Below are 22083 nucleotides of genomic sequence, written 5' to 3'. Positions count from 1 at the left end.
TTTCTAAACTCTGAAATTCTGTGAATTTTCAAAATATTACATATGTCATTGTAAGTCTTTGAGGTGAGTAATATAAGCATTTATGTCTTCATTTTACACTTGAAAAAACTGAGATTCTGAGAAGTGATCCAATTTCTGAGAGGTGATGTAAACAGGACTTTCAAATTAATTCAATTTGACAGTCATTTGTTAAGCATATATATGCAAGGCACCATGCTAGAAATTAGGGGCACAAAGTCAACAAGGAAACCTTTACTGCCATCAAGGAATTTATGTTCTTAAACCCAGATTTTCAATGTTCTATTCCTGATCTTTTTCAATTATACCATGATAATGGGAGATAATATTTTCTCCAGGAAAATATTAAAATGTATGTATGAGGATGTGACTGACAGAGAATGATTTTAATTTTGGTGTTAGTACTACACTTATTGTTTTTTTTTTTTTCTCATGACTTGAAATAGGGATGATTTCTCTTGGAAAATATTACCTTTTTGAAATAAGTATATGATTTCCTATCAGCAGGGGGCACCCAATTCAGAGAGGTAAAGCTTTGGTTGCTCTACCCATGTATGATTTCCCTTTTACATATGATAAATTATTTCTGCTCAGATCTTTTAAATGATTATATATATATATATATATATATATATATATATATATATACATATATATATACATATATATGTATGTATGTATGTATATATATATATATTATATATATATATATATATATATATATATAATATATATATATACATACATACATACACAAATATGTCCCAACCACGGGACAAGAATGCGGACCCTGAAAGAAAAGAAGAGGGAGCAAGGGACAGGAGATGTGAAGAATGGAGACAAGACAGGCTTTCTGATCAAGTCTCATTTATTGTGGGCAAAAGTACAGGCATTTATAACAAGAAGAAAGAAAGTAGGGGTCACGCAAACTCAGTAGAGAGGGGGGCCTACACAAAGGATTAGTCTCCTGCCAAAGGGCGAGTTGACTGTAGGTCTCTGATGATGTAGGGAACTCCAGTATGTGATTAGAACAGTGCCTAGAACTCTGCCTTTCCAAGGTTAGAGTAGTCTTAAAAATGTGGCCTTCACCCATAGATTAGTGTTGGCTCCCCACACATATATACACATTTTCATATTGACATATTTGTGATACTCCAGGAGTGAGAAAAGATTCCCATGCCAAGCAAGTGAGTTATATATTGAGTTCCAAAAACATACCAATTTGAAAGATTTGCTGCTTGCAGATATCCCAAGTGATGTCTCCTTCCATAAATATGTCTAACCTTTTGCTGAGCATGCAGAGATTTGTCATCCCTCAGATGGAAAAGGTCCTATTTGCAGAAATTTATTAAAGTGATATTGACAGAAAGAGGAGGTTATAGCTTTAGGGTCTTCCATCTTAAAAAGGGGAAAGGAATAAATAGAAAAAAATACATAAAATGATACCTAGTGGCATTGAAAGTTTTTCTATTGAGGAGACAAAGCCAAGATGGCTGAGAGAAGGCAGCAACTTCCAGATTCTCCCCCAAACCCTCCAAAAATCTTTAAATAATGCCACAAAATAATTCATGAAACCAAAGAATCCATAAAAGGATGGGGTAAAATAATTTTTCCAGCCAAGGATAACTTAGAAGTTTGGCAGGAAAGGTCTGTCACTACTAGGAGCACCAGTATAATCTGCACCAGGACAGATTAGGCTTCAGAAAACCAGGAGTAGACCAGTGAATCAGAAGCAGCAGAGTCTGCTTCTAGAGCTCTTATGAGGGTTTCTTTGCTGGTACTAGGGGAGAATATTCAGATCTAGGTTTCAGTCCTAGGTGGCATCCCTGGGCAAGGAAGATCACTAGCATGCAAGAGCTTGTGGAGAAGTGGAACAGGGACCTTCCTCACAGTTCCAGGACAAAAAAAAAGTTCTTGTGATCATTTACAGAGGTGAGCACATATCCAGTGATTAGTAAACACATCTCTCTTTAGATCATACCATTCTGGAAAAACTGAAAACTTATAGATCTTTAGAATTATCTCTGAAAACAGCTGCACAAAACTCCTGATACTTTGGACAGTTCACCTTCACCATAGAAGCTGAGTCCTAATTTAGCAAAGAACTAAAAATCAAGAAATAGATTGGGAAAATGAGAAAAAACAAAGAAAAAATTCTGACCACAGAAAGTTACTAAAGTTACTACAAGGAAGATCCAAACACACACACACACACACACACACTCAAAAAAAAAAAAAAAAGATAACAAAGCCAAAGCTTCTACATCCAAAAGATCCAGTAAAATATGAAATGTTTCAGGTCATGAAAGAGCTCAAAAATGAGACAGAAGAAAAATTGGGAAGAAGAAAGAGAGTGATGAAAGAAAATGATGAAAAAAGTGTCAATAGGTTGGTAAAAGATAGATGCACATTCATACACAAAAAGAAAACAAAGAGAATAATAGCTTAAAAAAAAAAAAAGATGAGGCCAAATAGTTAAAAAGGTACCAAAACAAAACAAAACAACAACAACAACAACAACAACAACAACAACAACAACAAACAGGAGAATGCCTTAGAAAGCATAATTGGCTAAATTGGAGGTGGGGGTGGGGAAGAGGAACAAAAATTCACCAAAGGGGAAAAAACTCATTAAAAAGTAGAATTAGCCAAATGAAAAAGGAGGCATAAAAGCTCACAGGAGAAAATAATTCCCTAAAAATTAAATATTAGAATTAAGTGATGCAAGCTAATAAACTATGAAAAATCATGAAATAAGACAATAGAAAAAATGAAAAAAAAATAGAAGAAAACATGAACATTTCATTGGCAAAAACAGCTGACCTAGAAAATGGATCCAAGAGAGATAATTTAAAAATTATTGGACTACATGAATGCCATAATAAAAAGAGTCTAGACATCTTTCAAAAAATTATCAAAGAAAACTGCTCTGATATTCTAGAACCAAAAGGGTAAAATAGAATTTGAAATAACCTATCGATTACCTCCTGACTGAGATCTCAAAATGAAAACTCTCAGGAATATTTTGGAACTCCCAGGTCAATAAAAGAATATTTTAGAAACAAACAGAAAGAAACAATTCAAGTATTTTAGAGTCACAATCCAGATGGCACAAGATTTAGAAGCTTCTATAATAAAAGATTAGAGGGTTTGCAATACCATATTCCAGAGGGCAAAGGAACTTTTATTACAATCAGGAATAATCTACCCAATACCCCTCTTTGGGGGGAAATAGATATTTAATGAAGTATAGGACTTTCAAGCATTCTTAATGAAAACACCAGAGCTGTGTAGAAAATTTGACTTTCAAATATACATATCAAGAGAAACATTAAAAGTAAATGGGAAAGGGAAATTATAAGGGACTTAATAAGATTAAACTGTTTACATTTCTACATGGGAAAATAATACTTATTACTCATGGAATCTTTCTTATTATTTGGGTAGTTAGGAATATAGATATAAATATATACATTAAGCACAGGGATGATAAAATAGTAAAATTAAGTGGTGAAAATGAAGAATGCACTGGAAGAAAGGGAAAAGAAGGGATAAAATGGTGATAACTTATCTCACATAAAAGAAAGAAAAGCTTTTACATTGGAGGAATAGTAGAAAGAGGAATGTTAAACCTAATTCTTATCATAATTAGCTCAAAAGGGGAATAACATGCACACTCAATTGAACATAAAATCTATCTTCTGCTATAGGAAAGTAGAAGGCAAATGGGATGAGAGAAGTGGGGTAGTGATAAAAGAAGGCAGATTAGGGGAGGTGATAATCAGAAGCAAATCACTTTTGAGGAAGGACAGGTTGAAAGCAGAGAAAGGATAGAATAAATGCGGGGCGGGGGAGATGATATGGACAGAAATAGCAATTTACCAATCCTAACTTTAAAAAATTTAAAGCAAGTCTCTCTGAGAAATGTCTCATTTCTAAAATATGTAGAGAACTGAGTCAGATTTATAAAAATAGAAACCATTCCTCAGTGGGTGAATGATCAATATGGTTGAACAGTTTTCCAATTAAGTTATCAGAATTTTCTAATGCCATATGGAAAAATGCTCTAAATTTCTGGTTATTGGAAAAATACAGATTGAAATCAATCTGTAGTACTTCCTCATATATATATTAGACTGGCTAATAATACATAAAAAGAGAAGGACAAATAAAGGAGGACATATAAAAAATGAGACATTAATGCATTGTTGCTGGCATTGTGAAGTAATTCAAACATCCTAGAAAACAATTTGGACCAATACCCAAACGGCTATAGAACCATGTACACCTTTTGACTTATCAATACCACTGCTATGTCTACATACAAAAGAGATTTTAAAACAAGGTGGAAAAGGTCTATATATATATGGGAATATTAATACTATCACTTTTTTAATGGCAAGAAGTTAGAAATTTGAGGGATGCTGATACATTTGGGAACGGTTGAACAAATTGTGTGATATAATGGTGATGGTATATTATTATGCTGTAAGAAATGGTGAACAGGACATTCTGAGAAAAACCTGGAAGAACATCAGCTGATTCAAAATGAAATGTACTGTCTACAAATTAATAGCAATCCTACAAGATGATCAGCTGAGTGACTTGGCTTTTCTTAGTAATACAATGATTTAAAATAACTCTGAAGGACTTATGATGAAGAATGCTATCCAACCCCTGAGAAAACAAATGGTTTCTGAATACTGATTAAAGGAAACTTTAAAAATTCTTTATTTTTCTTGAGTATTTTTGCCTGTTTTCTTTCACAACATGACTAATATAAAAAAAATTGCATGGTTACCTATGTATAACCTATATTGAATTGTTTGCCTCACCAATTTTTGGGATATTGAGGGAAGAATGAAAACAATTTGGAACTCAAAGTTTTAAAAATAAATGTTAATATTGTTTTTACATGTATTTGGGGGAAATAAAATGCTAAAAACTCATAACAAATTTTAAATTAAAAAATTATTTTAAAAAAGAAAATTATCCCATTGAATGCTATAAATATTAAAAATTAGCATGTGTTAGAAATAGGGGAATACTTTAGGTACCATGTACCATAAAATATTATTTCTAGGCAAAGCCTTAGAGAAAATCATCCTCTTTATTCTTTGATGTATATTTCAAATCCCATAGAGCTAAATTATTTACTGAATTTACGCTACTAGTTAATGACAAAACAAGAGACAGATACTGGTTCTCCTGACATGTAATCCTAAAATGTATCAGGTATCAGGACAAAAAGAATTTAAACCATTTATCTAATAGCTTAACAAAGTTCTTTACATGCAATTTATTTAGCTGGCATCCTACTAGAAAGGAAACTTCCTTTCACATATGTAAGAAATATGTGTGATATAGGTTGTTCATTGGTAACATTTGGTAAAAAAAAAATAATAATAATAACATATTAATTAAAAAAAAAACCTTGTCTGTGAAATCCAACTATGATAATGTGGTTCAGCTGTCTTAACTGATTATGGTCTTTGTTGTTATTATCCAATTAGTATATTTCTTGATTAAATCATTTTGTAGAAAGTTAGTCAAAGAACATTTTTCCAGTTCATAAGAGAATATTAAAAACCACTTGAAATCATTGAACTGGTATTAAATATACTACCTCTGCCTTCCCTTTAAATATGCTTTTAATGTTTTCTTGAAGTTGGCTATATTGGAAAAGAAACTTTTTTGGGATGTAGGTTAGTGAATGAGAGTGAAGTAATGGGTATTATAATCCAAATGCCAGGGAAATCATATCCTTGTAGTAATATCAATAAAAATCCTATCGTGATAATCAGCAAAGTGTTATTATAAGGGACTTAAAAAGGTATACCTATTTGCATTCCTACATGGAAGGATAATACTTGTGATTTATTAAAATGTTCTCATTATTATGGCAGTTAGAAGTAGGACAAATAGACAGAGGGCATGGTTGTGAGGTGAATATGAATGGATAGCTTTTTTTTAAAAAAATGATGAAATTAAGGGGTGAGAGAGGAATGTATTGGGAAAAGGAAAAGTGGAGATTGCAAATTATCTGCCAGAAAAAAGAGAGAAGAAAAAGCTTGTACAGTGGATGGGAAGAGGGGGAGCAGAGGGTAAGTAGTGAAACTTAATCTCATCAGAATTGGCTCAAAAAGGAAATAGTATACATACTCAATAGGTGTAGAGAAGTCTATCTTACCCTGCTAGAAAATAGGAGAGGAATGGCATTTGGGAAGGAAGGCAGGGTGATAAAAGAGAGGACATATTAGGGGATGGAGTAGTCAGTAGCAAAATGCTTTTGAGGAGGGACAAGGTGAAAGAATGAATAAATGGGGGGAATACAATTATCAATAGTAATTGTAAAAAAAATTTCAAAGCAAGTTTTTCTGATGGAATATTATTATTCTCTGGGAGATAATGAGCAGGATGTTCTCAGGGGAAAAAAAAATTCAGGAAAGTCCTCTATGAACAAAGTGAAAATGTATTGTGAACAAAGTAACAGCAATGCTATGGGATGATCAGATAAAAATGACTGTTATTCTCAGTAGTACAATCATCCACAACTATTCTGAAGGAATTATGATAAAAAACGCTGTCCATACCCAAAGAAGGAACTGATTATGTCTGAATACACATCGAAGCACTCTCTGTTTCTCTGTCTCTCTCATTATTTTTACCTTAATTTTTTTTTTTGAGAACTTTTATTTTTATTAGGCTGGGAAAATCTGTTTTCTTTCACAATTCAACCTTTCTGGAAATGTTTTGTATAACCTCACATGTGATTTTTTAATTGTGGGTGGGGTAAGGGAGAGAATCTAGAACTCAAAAATCTTGAAAACAAATAAAAAAAACTTTTAAAATTCCATCTCAGGTTATGGAACAAAAGTGTTTTGATTCCATCTGTTCCTAGAGGCTTTATGGGGAAGAATAAAAAGTGTATTGTTATTGATATTATTTCTGCTACTGCTAAGTGTTATTAGTGACCTCTTTTAGTGGTTCTCAAAACTACTACTGTAAAAAGGAAGAGGAAAGGAGGAAGGGAAAAATGATTAGGAAAAGGAGGAGATAGAGATGCAAGTAAGTAAGCAAATAAACATTTGTTACGAACTGTGTACCACAAACTATGCTAAGCAGTAGGCATATAAATATGAGCAAAAGGAAAAGCAGTACTTGCCATCAAGAAGCTAATAGGGGAAGATAGCACTCCAAATTGAGGTAAGGAGGTGGGAGGAGGGTACCCAAGTTGGAACATGGCAGTAAGTACAGATCATAAGCAGTAGAATTTCTGGGCCCTTCCTCAAAATGGGGATTCCAGGAGGAATTCCCCAACGGGAGAAGGGAGCATAGGAGCAGAAGTAGAAGAAAGCTGAAACGTGATTAGGAAGAAGGGACATTAATTCCAGGTTGACCCATCATTTAAATCAGTTTTGTATGTCTATAAACAAGACAGAAAGATAGTTGTTTTTTTTTTTAGATCAGAAATCTTCTAAAAGTGTTGTGATACATTTCACAGGTACCATCATTTCATTCCTTACTTTAAATGGTTTCCCAATCAACATAATCATCAAGAATCATCATAATAATTATTCAAAAATTCTCTCAACAAGTAACTGTTTCCTAGTGAATAGGAAATTAGAATCATATCCATTCTATTTTGGCATTTAATAACAGTTTTGGCTAGATTTTTAAAAAAATATTTAGTTTATAATTTTAATAAAAGATTTACTTCAACCAATTTTAAAAATTTAAGATTATAGAATTTTAATGTCAGAAGGGACCTAAATGATGTGATAGTGGGACTCCCTCAATTTTCTAACTTGTAAAATAGATTAGATAAGATCATCTCTGAATCCATTCCAGCTCTAAATGTTATTTATCTTATGACATAGAGTTGAAAGGTGTTCTACTCCAAGTATACTATGTGGTCAATAATTTAGGGATTTCATTAAAAGCTAGTAGATGATATCATTTTCCTCCTCTGTCAAATTTAATCAACAATTTTCTCTGATGAGCAACAGAACATATATTTACTTATTTTTCAAGTACTAATTAAATGATTCTAAGAGGTTTCTCTGTTAACAATTAGTATCAAGAATAGTCAATGACTATAGTAATTTAATGTTTGATAAACAAAAAGACCCCAGCTTCTGGGATAAGAACTCACTATTTAACAAAAATTGTTGGAGAAATTGGAAACTGGTGTAGTAGAAACTAAGCATTAACACACCTAATACCCTATATCAAGACAAGGTTGAAATCGATTCATGATTTAGACATAATGATATTATAAACAAATTAGAAGAATATGATCTATGAAGATCTCTATGATCTATGGAGAAGGAAGGAATTTGTGGGCAAAGAATAACTAGAGTACATTATGGAATGCAAATTGTATAATTTTGGTTATATTAAGTTAAAAAGGTTTTATGCAAACAAAACCAATGCAAACAAGATTATAAGTGAAGCAATAAACTGGAGGGGGGGGGAGCTTCTACATCCAAGGATTCTGATTAAAAAAAACTTTGTTTCTAAAATATATAGAGAATTGACTCAAATTTATAAGAATTCAAACCATTCTCCAGTTGATAAATGATCAAAGGAATGAACAGACAAGAAATTAAAACCATTAGTAGTCATAGGAAAAATGCTCTAAGTCATTATTGATCAGAGAAATACAATTGAGACAACTCTGAGATATCAATACACACCTCCCAGATTGACTAAGAGGACAGGAGAAGAGAATGATGAATTTGGATGGGATATGGGAAAACTGTGACACTAATACATTGATGCAGTTGTAAACTGATCTAACCATTCTAGAGAGCAATTTGGAACTATACTCAAAGGGCTATCAAACTGCATACTCTTTGATTCAGAAGTATCTCTACTTAGCCTGTATCCCAAAGAGATCATAAAAAAGGGAAACCTATGTGTGCAAAAATGTAGCAGCCCTGTTTGTAGTGCCAAGTGGCAAGAAACTGGAAACAGAGAAAATGCTCATCAGCTGGAGCATGGCTGAGTAAGTGTTGGTATACGAATGTTATGGAATACTATAGTTTTATTAGAAATGATTAGCAGGATGATTTCAGAGAGGCCTGTAGAGACTTACATGAACTAATGCTAAATGAAATGTGAAGAATCAGGAGAACATAGTGCATAGCAACAATAATATTATATGATGCTTAATTTTGATGGACATGGCTCTTTTCAACAATGAGATGATTCAGACCACTTCCAATGGTCTTATGAGGAAGAGCGCCATCTGCACGCCTAGAGAGAGGACTATGGGGATTGACTGTGGATGATAACATAGTATTTGCATCTTTTTATTGTTGTTTGCTTGAATTTTGTTTTCTTTCTCATTTTTCTTCCTTTTTGATCTGATTTTTCTTATGCAGCATGATAATCATGGAAATATGTATAGAAGAAATGCATGTTAACATTTTAATTACTTGATATCTAGGGGTGGGGATGGATGGAAGGGAAGGAAAAACATGGAACACAAGGTTTTGGAAAGGTAAATGTTAAAAATTATCTATGCATATGTTTTGAAAAAAAAGCTTTAATCAAAAAAATTAAAAATTGCTATCAGGATTTTTAAAAACATTTCTCTAAGAATCTCCTGACTTAGTTCATGCAACAAACATTCATTAAATGTCTAAATATGAAAAGCTCTGTGCTAATCTCCAAAGACAAAAATGAAATAGCTCCTCCCCAAGGGGCTTTAATTCTTTAGGTTCATTTTCCTCATTCACTCACTTGTATTTCCTGTGGTTTTATATGTAGGCGTAAATTAGTGGGCAACTGGTTTTAGTATGCTAGATAAAAGTTATCATCATTCCTTTAGGAGAGAGAAGAATTTCCTCCAGAAATAGCTTTGTTAATAACCAAGTATTAAATTGAAAAAGACTATTAAGGGATAATGGTCTAAGTATACCCAAGTTTTATCAATTATCATTAAAATCTTATTGAAGACAAATAAGAATAAGACTAATAGAATCAAGATGGTACTGTAAGCTCCTAGAAAGTAGGTTTAAAAAAATATATTTCTTTATATTTCCAGGGCTCAACATAGTAGCTGGTTCATGGTGGGTACTTAAAAAATATATGCCAACATGACTTGAACCAAGAATAATTGCTAGAAGTGTTATAAGTTTAAGTTTTAAATATCAGTTCAATTAATATAGTGCTTCACAGATAAAAAATAGAATTCCACTTCATTTCTTTTCAAATCTATTCCCAGTAAAGAACATTTCCTGTCACAAATTATAGTTTGTTGATTACTAATGGCATAGTGTTAGAATGTATTAATTTGTCAAATATTGTAATTTATATCTTATGCAAAGTATGATGTTTGTCTTTTTTTTCTTTTTACAATTTGCATTTGCAGTCTGGTAGGCTTTTGTTAAGATGATGAATTCATCATCTACAAATGAAAGGGCAACTCATATTTGTACCCACATGTAGAAGAGAGACATTCTTAGTGCATGTATCTGCTTCAATACAATTTTAGTATAGTATAAAAATAGAAATGACATTTTACATATTACTTTTAGAAATAGCAGTGATTCTTAATATCTCCTTAATTGAGAACAATTCTGAGATCTCTCAGCAAGAATTGCCAGTTTCCCTGCAGGAAATCAATTTTGTTGACTGCATTAGGAAGTACTAATCAGCATAGGCCATACAAATGAAGCTGGAAACTTTTTCAAATCCTTAGTAAATTCTTTTTAAAAAAAACTAAACAGAAAGACATTGTCAGTGGAATGGGCTAGATATTTTGATTTTTCACCACAAGACTGAACTAGAAGAAAAGAATAGAAAAAGGAAACACTGGGTTAGGTATTGTCATAGTCAATGAAATCATAATAACAAGAGAATATCTTAATTATTCTGTTTTGCTTTTAATTCCATTTTTTCTCCCTATTTCCATCCCATCCCCATCTTAATGCTTAAAACCATACTCAGAATTCATTGGCTCTCTCTCATTAAAAGTGGTTAGCATTTTTCATCATAAGTCTTTTAGAATTGCATTGGACAATTATATTGATCAGAATAGTTGAAATCTTGTACAATTGGTTATCATCTCAACCTTGTTGTTACTGTGTACAATGTCCCTCCACTTCTGCTCATTTCACTTTTCATCAACTCAGACAAGTTTTCTCAAGTTTTTCTGAAACCATATATTCCAGCATTTATTACTGCATGGTATTATTATATCATAATCATATGCCACTACAGCTTCAGCCATTATCCAATTGATAGACATTTTCTTAACTTCTAATGCTTCACTACCACAAAAAGAGTTTTTTTGTACATATAAATCCTCTTCTTTTTTTTTTTTTTTTTTTTGTGATCTCTATCTAGCAGTAGTATTACTAATTCAAAGGATATGAACACTTTTGTAACCTTTTGGGCAGAGTTCCAAATTCTTCTCCTGAATGGTTGGACTAGTTCACAGCTTCACAAACAGTGCTTTAAATTATCTATTTTTCCACATTTCCTTCAGCATCAGTTATTTCCCTTTTCTTTCATGTTAGCCAATCTGATGTAGGGTAGTAACTCAGACTTATTTTTAATTTTCATTTCTCTAGGGATTTGGAGCATTTTTCCCTATGAATATTGATAGCTTTCATTTCCCCTCAAAACTTCTTGTATTTATGTCTTTTGAGTATTTGTTAATTAGGAAATAGCACTTATTTTTAGAAATTTAGTTCCATTACCTATATATTTGAGAAATGAGACTTTAATCAGAGAAATTTGTTATAATTTTTCCAGTCTTCTATTTTTCTTCTAATTTTAGTTGCATTGGTTTTGTCTCTGCAAAACTTTTTAATTTCTCTTATTTACAATTATCTATTTTATTTTTTACAGTCCTCTCTATCTTTTGTTGGATATAAATTCCCCCTTTATGTATAGCTCTGACAGACACTTTCCTCACTATATTCTTAATTTACTTATGATATCAGATGTTCATGTTTAATGTTTATACCATGTACTAAGCTTGTTTTGTCAATTCATTGTGAGTTGTCAGGCTGTGCCCATAGTGTGTTAGATTACTTTCCAGTTTTGCCAGCATTTTTGTCAAACAGTGAATTTTTGTTAAAATAGCTTTGATCTTTAGATTTATCAAACTAGGTTCCTGTGTTCACTTACTTCTATCTATTGTATACCTAATCTATTCTATTATCAATCATTCTATTGCTTATTCAATATTAAATTATTTTGATGCTTACCATTTTGTGTAGTTTAAAATCTGGCATTTCTTTGCAACTTTCTTCTACTTAAAAAAAAAAACTGATTCTCAATTTTTGACTTTTTGGGTGAAAGGAGTATAAATGAAGAAAGTTTTAAAAGGACTGGTCAAAGGATCATTGAATTCAAAGATAAAAATGACTAAGTAATCTAGCCATAGAATATAGCCACATTTCACAAATGAGGAAATTGAGACACGGAGAGTAAATTCATTTGCCTAGAATCATGAAACTGGCAAGTATTTGAGGCAGAATGAGAAGGCAATTCTGTCCTGAGTCAAAATTCATTATTTCTTTCTATTAGTCTAACCATCTCAATTTACCAATAAGAAAACAAAAGGACAAAAGTTGTGGCTTGCCCAATGTATCATAACTGGTATTTGAAACTAGCTGAGCAGGTAGTAAAATACAGCTAGAAAGGAACTTGAAGAGTAGTAAAGAACTTTGTCAACTAGGATCCCTTGAATAGTTCATTGTTTCAATGAGAGAAAAGCTAACCTCTACACTTTTTTCTATTTGATCCTTTTTTTTTCTCCTAATCACAGTATTGAAACAATAATCTTTTATTTATTTACTATTGTGGCGAGCTTTTTCTTCTCAAAAAGCAGCCAGGTGATAAAAGTTCAGATCTTTTATTATCTTCAATATAGCCCGGTTAGCTTAGAGGTCTATCTTTCTGCTTGGTTCCAAGAGCTCCCTCCGAATGTCGCCAAATCCAAAGGTTTTGTCCTTCAGCCTCTGCCTCTGCTTTCTTCAGCCTCCAGCCAGCTCCACTCTTCATGTCATTCCAGTGAAATCTCGACTTGTAGCTTCTTCACTCTGAAGAATTTCTGCCACCAACCAGCCAAGTGGAAAATATTCTGCCTTGCCTCGGAGAGAGGGCTTCTGGCGTAACTCCGCTGAAATCTCGACTTGTAGCTTCTTCACTCTGAAGAACTTTGACTGGCCCATTGAAGCTCTATTTATGCTCCTTCAAGAGAGGGATTGTGGGTTTTCTCCCATAGTGCTCTCTGGCCCAAAGAGCTTCAAGGGAGGTATGAACTCATTGAACTCCAAAGAGTAAAGGTGTGAACACAAGCCTTGTATTAATTAGTTCTACTTAGTACCTTGTTTCAGGTTCTGCCCAAAACATCTTCTTGTAAGATTAGATCAACTCTAATTAGTTAGCAGTTAGTAAGGATTCCAACATACTATTATTGTTATCTATAGTAGCTGTCATTTATATTGAATTTAATGATTTTCAAAGCATTTTACATTCATTATATCACCCAATTCTTTCAATATCTTTGTGATATTGTGATATTCAATATTCTTTGTGAATTATATATCATTATTATCTCTGTTTTGTAAATATAAGCTGTAAGTTCCAGAATTTGGAGAGACTTTAAAAAAAAGATATAATAAGACATCTGAGTCTACAATAAATAGACATTTAGATTTTAGGCAGCTACATCCCTACCCCATTTTCTTACAATATATGAGGTATATTTTTCTCCCTTTTTCCCACTCATATTATCCTAATAACTTGATATTTATTTGATTATCATAAAAGTCAATGTGTATAGTAGACAGTACACTAACTATGGCTACTTTGTAATTATATAACTAATCATGAACAAGCCACAATGTTTGGACATGTTTCCTCATCTATAAAATGATTTTTTAAAAAAAAACATGGACCACTTAGCAAAGTTATTGTGCACTTAAGAATTCTATGATATGAGGAATTAATTAGATATTAGTTATTTGAGCCTTTCTTATTACACTGTAACATTAATTGATTCTACTTTTCCAAGTGTCTGAATTCAGGGCATTATTATAGCTCTATCTAATACCTTTAGTCTTCATAGAATATACCACACACATTATTTCCCCATTTTCTCTATATATACTTGGTTCTTGAATGTTTTGGAAATTTAGAGTTATTTGTGAATTAGGTTCTGTATTTAAAAGAGAATTTGTTTGCAACAAGCCTAAAATTTAATTCAGGACCTTAGAGAAGTAAAATGTATCCATCCATGGAAAACAATGACTTTAGAATGAACAAGGAAATGTGCAGTGATGTGAAAATGGGAAATATTATGTGACTTCAGGCTATAATCTAAAAATTTTACTCAAATATTCTCAACAATTTTCCATCAAAAATCCTGTTGGTTTTTTTTTTTTTTAATTATTTGAAAGATAGCAAGATCTAACTTTTTTTTTTTTCATTTGAGTATATATTTTATTTTTGGATTGTTGAATGATTCCCATTGATTTTTATGTTATTATTATTCTGTGATACATACAATAGTTCTTATACTTTTTTGGTTTTACTTTTATTGTATAGTTATATTTATTTCAATTCAATTTAACTTTTAGCTCCAAATTCTTTCTTTCTCAAACCATTCTTCTCCCTTCATTTAGAAAACAAAAAAAATTTTAAACTATATATACATCTTTCTCCACTCTGAGTCATTCAAAAACTTTCTATCTAAATGGAGAGTAACATATTCCTTTATGAGTCGCTTGGGATGTTTATCAGAATTCTTAAATCTTTCAAAATTGTCTTTATACAAGATTGTGAATCTCATATAAGTTGTTCTCCTGATTCTTCCTACTTCACTTTGTATCAATATTTGCTAGTCTTTCCAGGTTTCTCTGAAACCATTCCATTCATTATTTCATAATAATATTCAATTACACAATAATATTCGTTTACATTGATATGTCATATCTTATTTTTTCCATTCTCCAGTTCATGAATACCTTTTTATTTTCCAATTCTAATCACCGCAAAATTTTTTCTATAGATATTTTTGTATACATAAGTTTTTTTTTTTTTTCCTCATATTTTGATCTCTTTTGGGTATAGGCCATGGAGTAATATCACTGGGTCAAAGAACATACACAGTTTAATAATTTTTTAGCATAGTTCCATATTACTTTCCAGAATGACTAGATTGATTTATTACTTCAACAATAGTAAATTATTGCACCTGTTTTTTTTCACACCCCTCTTTCATTTATCATTTTTCCTTTTTTTGTTAGCTTTTGCAAGTTTTAAGGCAGGATCTTAAGAGTTTTAATTTGTATTTATCTAATTATTTTTCAGAGCAATTTTCATACAGCTTTTGAAAGCTTGGATTTCTAATTCTAAAAACTGCTTATTTTTATCTTTTGAACTTTTTTTCAATTAAAGAATGACTTTGTTTCTCTCCATGGGCAAAAGCAAATTATGCCACAAATACTTGATCATTACTTAGATGTGCATAAATCATGTCATATCTAAGTTATAGTTTTCTCATCTTTTAAAGGAAGATAGTAATACTTACATTATCTACCTTAAAATATTCTAGTAAGGAAGATGTACAACTATCTCCCCTTCCTTTGACTGCTTATCTGATCTCATTAATGTAGTCATTTCCTCCATCAATACAGTCCAAAAATTTGAAAATACTTTACAAATGTTTATTATTTTTGGAGTCTGACTGGGAGGACTTGTGGTCAAAACACCACTAATATACTGTGAAGTTGATCAGAACAGAAATAATCAAGCTCCCAGTAAGGGAACAGAACACCTGTCTGAAAGAGATCCTAAACTATTTGATAGTTCTGTTTCTCATCATACAATTGCACGTTACAGTTCTAGGGTATAGAAGAGTATTTACAGTCACAATAAAATAGGTGTTCTATTTGTATAAAGACCACAATACAAAATAGGAGGGCAATGACTAGAACTCTCTCCAGATCACATTCTTCTAAAAGCACCAAAAACTGACTGGACTTCACTGAATTGTGTAAACAGAAGAATCACATAAAAGACAAAAACTCACCTAAAACATGCTTCCCATTCATCTAGGGAATGCGAGAACGAAGATTCCCAAGTCTAAAAAAAGTCAAAAGTCAAAGCTTGAAAAATGAGCAAAGAACAACAAAATTGACAATAAAAACTTATTATAGTTACAGGGTTGTTCAAGACACAAATTCAAAATTAGACTATCACTTGAAAACATCAAGAATCAAAACATCATGATAAAATACACATTGGATCCAAAAGGAGGATCTAAAGAAAGATTTTTTTTTTTAATTTGAGGAAAAAAAAATTATCTTTTTTATGTCTTTATATTTATCCTTTCTTCCGTTTTGATGATGATTTTGACCTCTGATCTAACTAGTCAACCATAGAAACTGATTATAATATGATTTTGAATCAATAATATATTGTTTTCTGTCCATTAAACTAGAGTATATGTCATTTGTGGGGCTAATATTCAATGTGTTCCACATTCAGTACCTTTTGGCACATTTTAGGAAGAAAATATTCATGATATATAGGTAGAAGGCCAGTATGTAATTTATAAATCTTTATTATCTTTTTTCATTCCAAAAGTGAACATTTTCCTAATTGTTTTCTATGCCCAACTCAGCATAAAAATCAAAATTATATTTTAATTTTCTTGGAATAATCACTGAATTCTTCCTGTAATTTCCTTTACTCTTTCATCCTTTACAATAAATTCTGATGCTTAAGCTACAGTTATTTTCATATTGCTCTTTTGATTTATGTTTATCATGACTACTGAAAGACACACTGATTATGTGTCCCTTGAAATTATGTTTCTTAGGGGTAGAGCCAAGATGGTGAAGAGGACAGATGTTTTCTTTTAACCTTCTCCTACAACCCTGAGACTAATTAGCAAATCCAGCCTCTGAATTACTTCTAGACTGGCAGAATCCACAAATATTGAGACTAATTAGCAAATCCAGCCTCTGAATTACTTCTGGACTGGCAGAATCCACAAATATCAGCAGAAGATAATGTCAAAGCTCTCCAGAAAAGGTCTGTTTCAATTGTGTATGTAGGCAGGCAGGCCAAGCACAAGCAGGCTCAGCACAGGCCCAGGGCACAGTGGGCTTCGCATGCTAGAGAATCTATGGGGTGGATCCAACAGTAGTGTTGGCTATTCTGTCATGCATGCAATCCAGTAGATCATCAGAGTAGTTATAAAACATCAAACACAAACACAAAAGGTAAATAGTGAACCCTGAAGCACCAGAATTCCACAAGACCTTGCCATGCCCACCCAGCATCTGAACTCAGTCTGTGCAGCTGCTGTTGCTTTTAAAGGAAGCTTGAACAATATCCCTTTCCTAAAAAGCAGATCTCAACTTAAAAAAAAATGAATAAAAAAGCAAAAAGAACTCTGATCATAGATAGTTTTTATGGTGAAAGACAACAGATTTCAAACCCTGAAGAGACTAAAAACAGATCATCTCCAGATGAAGCCCCAAAGGGTGATATAAATTGGTCCCCATCACACAAGGCTCTCTTAGGGAAAAAATTATAAGAGATTTTAAAAGAAAGCTGGAAGAAAAAAAATGGGGAAAGGAAATGAAGATTTTACAAGAGGGTTTGAAAAAGAAATTATCTGAGGAAAATTGATTACAAAATGGACTTAGTGAAATGGAAAAAGCATATAACTTCTTAGAAATAGAGTTGACAAAATGGAGAAAGAAAAGTTCCTGAAAAACAGGCTATGAACAGACAATTTTTAGATGAACAAATTGAAACCATTTCTTCTCGTATGAAAAGATGCTCTAAATACCTGTTGATAAAAGAAATGCAAATTAAAACAACTCTGAGATACCACTATGCACCTCTCAGATTGGCTAAGATGACAAGATGTTGGAAGGGATGTGGCAAAACTGGAACACTAATACATTGTTGGTGACACTGTGAACAAATCCAACCAGTCTGGAGAGCAATTTGGAATTACGCTCAAAAAGTTATCAAATGGGGCATACCCTTTGATCCAGTAGGTTTTCTATTGGGCCTATATCTCAAAGAGATGTTCAAGGAGGGAAAGGGACTCACATGTACAAAAAATGTTTGTGGCAGCCTTTTGTGTAGTGGCAAGAAACTGGAAACAATGGATGCCTATCAATTGGAGAATGGCTGAATAAATTATGGTCTATGAATGTTACAGATTATTATTGTTCTGTAAGAAATAACTGGCAGGATGATTTCAGAGAGGTCTAGACAGACTTACATGAACTGATGCTAAGAAAATTGAGCAGAACCAGAAGATCATTATACATAGCAACACCAAGACTATAAGATGATCAATTCTGATGGATGTAGCTCTCTTCAACAATGAGATTCAAACCAGTTCCAATTTTTCAATGATGGGGAAAGCAATCAATACTCACAGAGAGGTCTGTGGGAACTGAGTGTGGTTCACAACATAGCATTTTCACTCTTTTTGTTATTGTTTGCTTGCATTTTCTTTTGTTTTTCTTTTTTTTTTCTTGTACAGCATGATAATTGTATAAATATGTATGCATATATTTAATTTAATATATATTTCTACCATGTTTAACATATATTGGACTATTTGTCATCTAGGGGAGAGCATGGGGGAGGGGGAAAATTGGAATGCAGGGTTTTGCAAGGGCAAATATTAAAGAATTGTTCATACATATGTTTTGAAAAATAAAAAAAAAAAACTTTAACAAAAACAAAAAGAAATTGTGTTTCTTGTTACTCTGGGGCACATGATGAAAGCAAACCCATGCATTCTTTTTTTTTTTTTTTTTTTTTTTTTACTTAGCAAGGAGACTCTGTTAACTAGCTATTTATCTAAAATTTTTCCTTATAATTTCATTGTGAGAATGTCAACATTTATTTGATTTAGTTTTAGTTTTAGTTTTGTTTTTCCTAACAGACATCTTTTTTTGGTCATTAGGGAAAGATTCCATATTTGGAGTTGCAAGGTTGGTATACATTGATGAGATTCGTAGTACTATCAACACCATTAGCACCATTATCTCACCACAGATAATTTTGGAGAACTGAAACCAAAGTTATATGTATAGAAAGAGAATGGAAACTTTCTTATACACTTTTATCTCTTGCCTGAATTTTTGTCCTCTTTAACAAGCAAGTGCAGAGGATTTGCAGCACAAATACAGTAAAAATGTCCCTGTACCCATACCTATACTTTTCACACTAGGGTTACTCTACTACCTAGTTAATCCTTCAGAAATGAATAAATTTAACTTAAAGGAAAATTTGGAGATTTGTGCATCAAGTCACTCACCATAGTCAAGTAATCTTATGCTTAATCAGCCTGCTTATCCATAAGCAAATGTATAAAAGGGAGGAAAAATGAGGATATGCATTTTGGGAAAGACCTATTAGATTTCTCAGCATCTTTGAACTTACTGAAGTGGTTCTCTTTAGGTTCAAGTTCAGAAATTTTTGTTTTCAAAATAGCCTTTTTACAAAACATGTATATAAGACATGGTAAAGTATAATGGTATTAAAGAAATCAGGATAAGATCACATGATTCATTCATAAGAACCTGAAATTCATTGAGGGAACAGATAGATATTTTATAAGAAATTATTACTTAGGGCCTTGGAAATGATCGCATACCCTAGGAGATTTTAAAAAATGAGAATGAAATATATGTTTTCAATATGCATCAGAAAAGCAAATTTTTCATTTGGACAAGGAAGCTAAGTATTTTTAGATGTTCCTTAAATCCTTAAGGATTAATAGTCTCTTTTTTTTTATTACATTTGCTCCTCAAAGGTACTCCCCAATCTCAGTAAATATAAGCCCTGCACTCTAATATCTATATATCTAGATACCAGGATGATTAGTCACTTAATCAAAAAAAAATAGTTCTTACTTTGTGCTAGATATTGTGATAAGCACTTAGAACTAAAAACAAAACAAAACAAAAACAAACAAACAACCAAACAAACAAAAAAAACATGACCCAGACTATTTAAGATGCTATATTCTTATGGGAGAGAAAACATGGGAAAATACCTGAATATAAACAAAATATACAGAAGATGATTTCAGAGGAAATGGGCTAGCATTAAGTGGGACCAGGAAAGTCTTCCTACAGAAGGTAGATCTTGAAGTGAGTTTTAAAAGAAGCCATGATATAGAAGTGAAAAAAAGGAACACTGGGGTCACAGAGGTCATTTCATTTTTTTTGCATCATTGCAATAACTAATCTACAACACCGATTCTTTTATTTATGTAGTTAATTTGTTCTAAAAGTATTTTATGAGTTATATTCTTATCTGATAGAGTAGAAGGACTGGGTTCTTCTAGTCAAAGATCATGTATTAAACTAATAATTTTGGAATTGAAAGGATCTAGAACCATAAAATAGTTATATTGACACTACCCTTTTTAATTGACAAAGTGCTTTCTTCATAATGACTCTGCAAAGAACAAGATTTAATAAATAAAAAATGATTTAGGGATATGAATAGACTTACTAATAAACTTACAGCTAGGGAGAGAAAAAGTACTCAAACCCAAGTCTTTGGATTCCTATTTCAGAATAGGAATTTTTCTTTTCATTTCTTTTAACAATTCTTTCTCTTTCTCCTTCCTTAACCTTATGTCTGTTCCTTTCTCTTTTCTTCCCTTTCCTTATCCTTCCCATCTTTTTTTCCTCTCTTTCCATTCCCCTCTTTCTTTCCCTTTTTCTTCTCTTTTCTTAACATCTCCACTAATTCTTTTCCCTACCCCTCCATTCTTCTTTCCTTATATTCCCCATCTATTCCCTCTCTTCTCCCTTCTTGCCCAGTTCCGTACTTTTGTTCTTCTGCTCCCCTTCTATTCCCTTGCCTTTAACTTGCATTAAATTGGAGAAATTCCTTCTTTCATGAATCTAGGAGATGATTATAAAAAAACACAAAACCAACCATAAATACAAAAAAAAAAAAAACTGAAAGGATGGTATCAGGGAAGATCCATTTGAGTGAGATTTTAAAGAATGGGTAAGAGTTCAACAGAGAGAAATATCCTTCCAAGTATATGTAGAAATGAATGATCAAGACAAGCCACAAAAAAAAAGGACATGCAAAGGTTGAGGCAAGTAGTGTATTTAGATTGTGACATAAAAAGAAGTATGATGATATGAGACATAGAATGAAAGGCAGGGCAACACTAAATTGTAGATTTGAATGCCAAGCTAAGAAGCTTTAACTTTCTTTGACAGGCAATAGACAGGAAGTAAAAAGTTTGGGGTGAAGAAATATCATGAATCATGAAATATCTGTGAATGCTTAGACATTGGTAGGTATCAGTGAAACAATATCAAATGTTCTTCCTAAATGTATAGCTCTGTCTGTACATTTCCCTGACTGGAATTTAAAGATGCAACTGTGGAGAGTATGTTTTACAGTTTAGAGTGAAGACAAGATAAAAATGCTTAGAAGGACAGATAATATAATAGATGTGCTTCAGTCAGTAGCATATCATCAGTATTCTGTTTGTGAGTTAGATGTTCTACCCATTACTTTTATATTAGGTACAGTTTTGAAAGATTCCTTTTTTTCTTTTTTTACCACTGTCACTTTATTTTGAAATGGTTTATTATATATTTTTTAGAATCTAGGTTAATTTTGTAATATTGAATCTCTGAGGGAGGTGAAGGGAGAATAATAAATATATCTTTTACATAAGTGCCAAGAGTATGTTTGCCTTTACAGATTTTTGAGGTAGGTAGTGCCAATAGCTACTAGCTAGGTAGGGCAATGTATATTACTGGGCTTGGAGTTAGGAAGAACTGAGTTCAATTCTTGCTTCAGATACTTATTAGCTATATAACTCTAAGTAAGTCACTTAACTCTGCTTGCCTCAGTTTCCTTATCTTTAAAATGAGTTAATGAGGGAAATGACAAACAACTTCAGTATCTTTGCCAAGAAAACTCCAAATGGAGTCGTGAAGAATCAGAAACAACTGAAACGATTCAACAACAAAACAACAAAACAACAAGCTATGTTCGTAGTGAACAATTAAT

At 32.3% G+C, this 22083-nt stretch overlaps 1 protein-coding gene across 2 annotated transcripts in view; it reads left to right on the top strand.

The window, feature by feature from the left end:
* The window catches only part of GABRB2 (gamma-aminobutyric acid type A receptor subunit beta2), a 242996-nt gene that overhangs the window by 163937 nt on the left and 56976 nt on the right, over window positions 1–22083 (top strand). The window lies entirely within an intron of this gene.

The sequence above is a fragment of the Antechinus flavipes genome, chromosome 2 (genome assembly GCF_016432865.1).
Source record: "Antechinus flavipes isolate AdamAnt ecotype Samford, QLD, Australia chromosome 2, AdamAnt_v2, whole genome shotgun sequence".
Lineage (NCBI taxonomy): Eukaryota > Metazoa > Chordata > Mammalia > Dasyuromorphia > Dasyuridae > Antechinus > Antechinus flavipes.
Note: the sequence above shows the minus strand (reverse complement) of the source record. Positions and strands in the feature narration are given on the sequence as shown.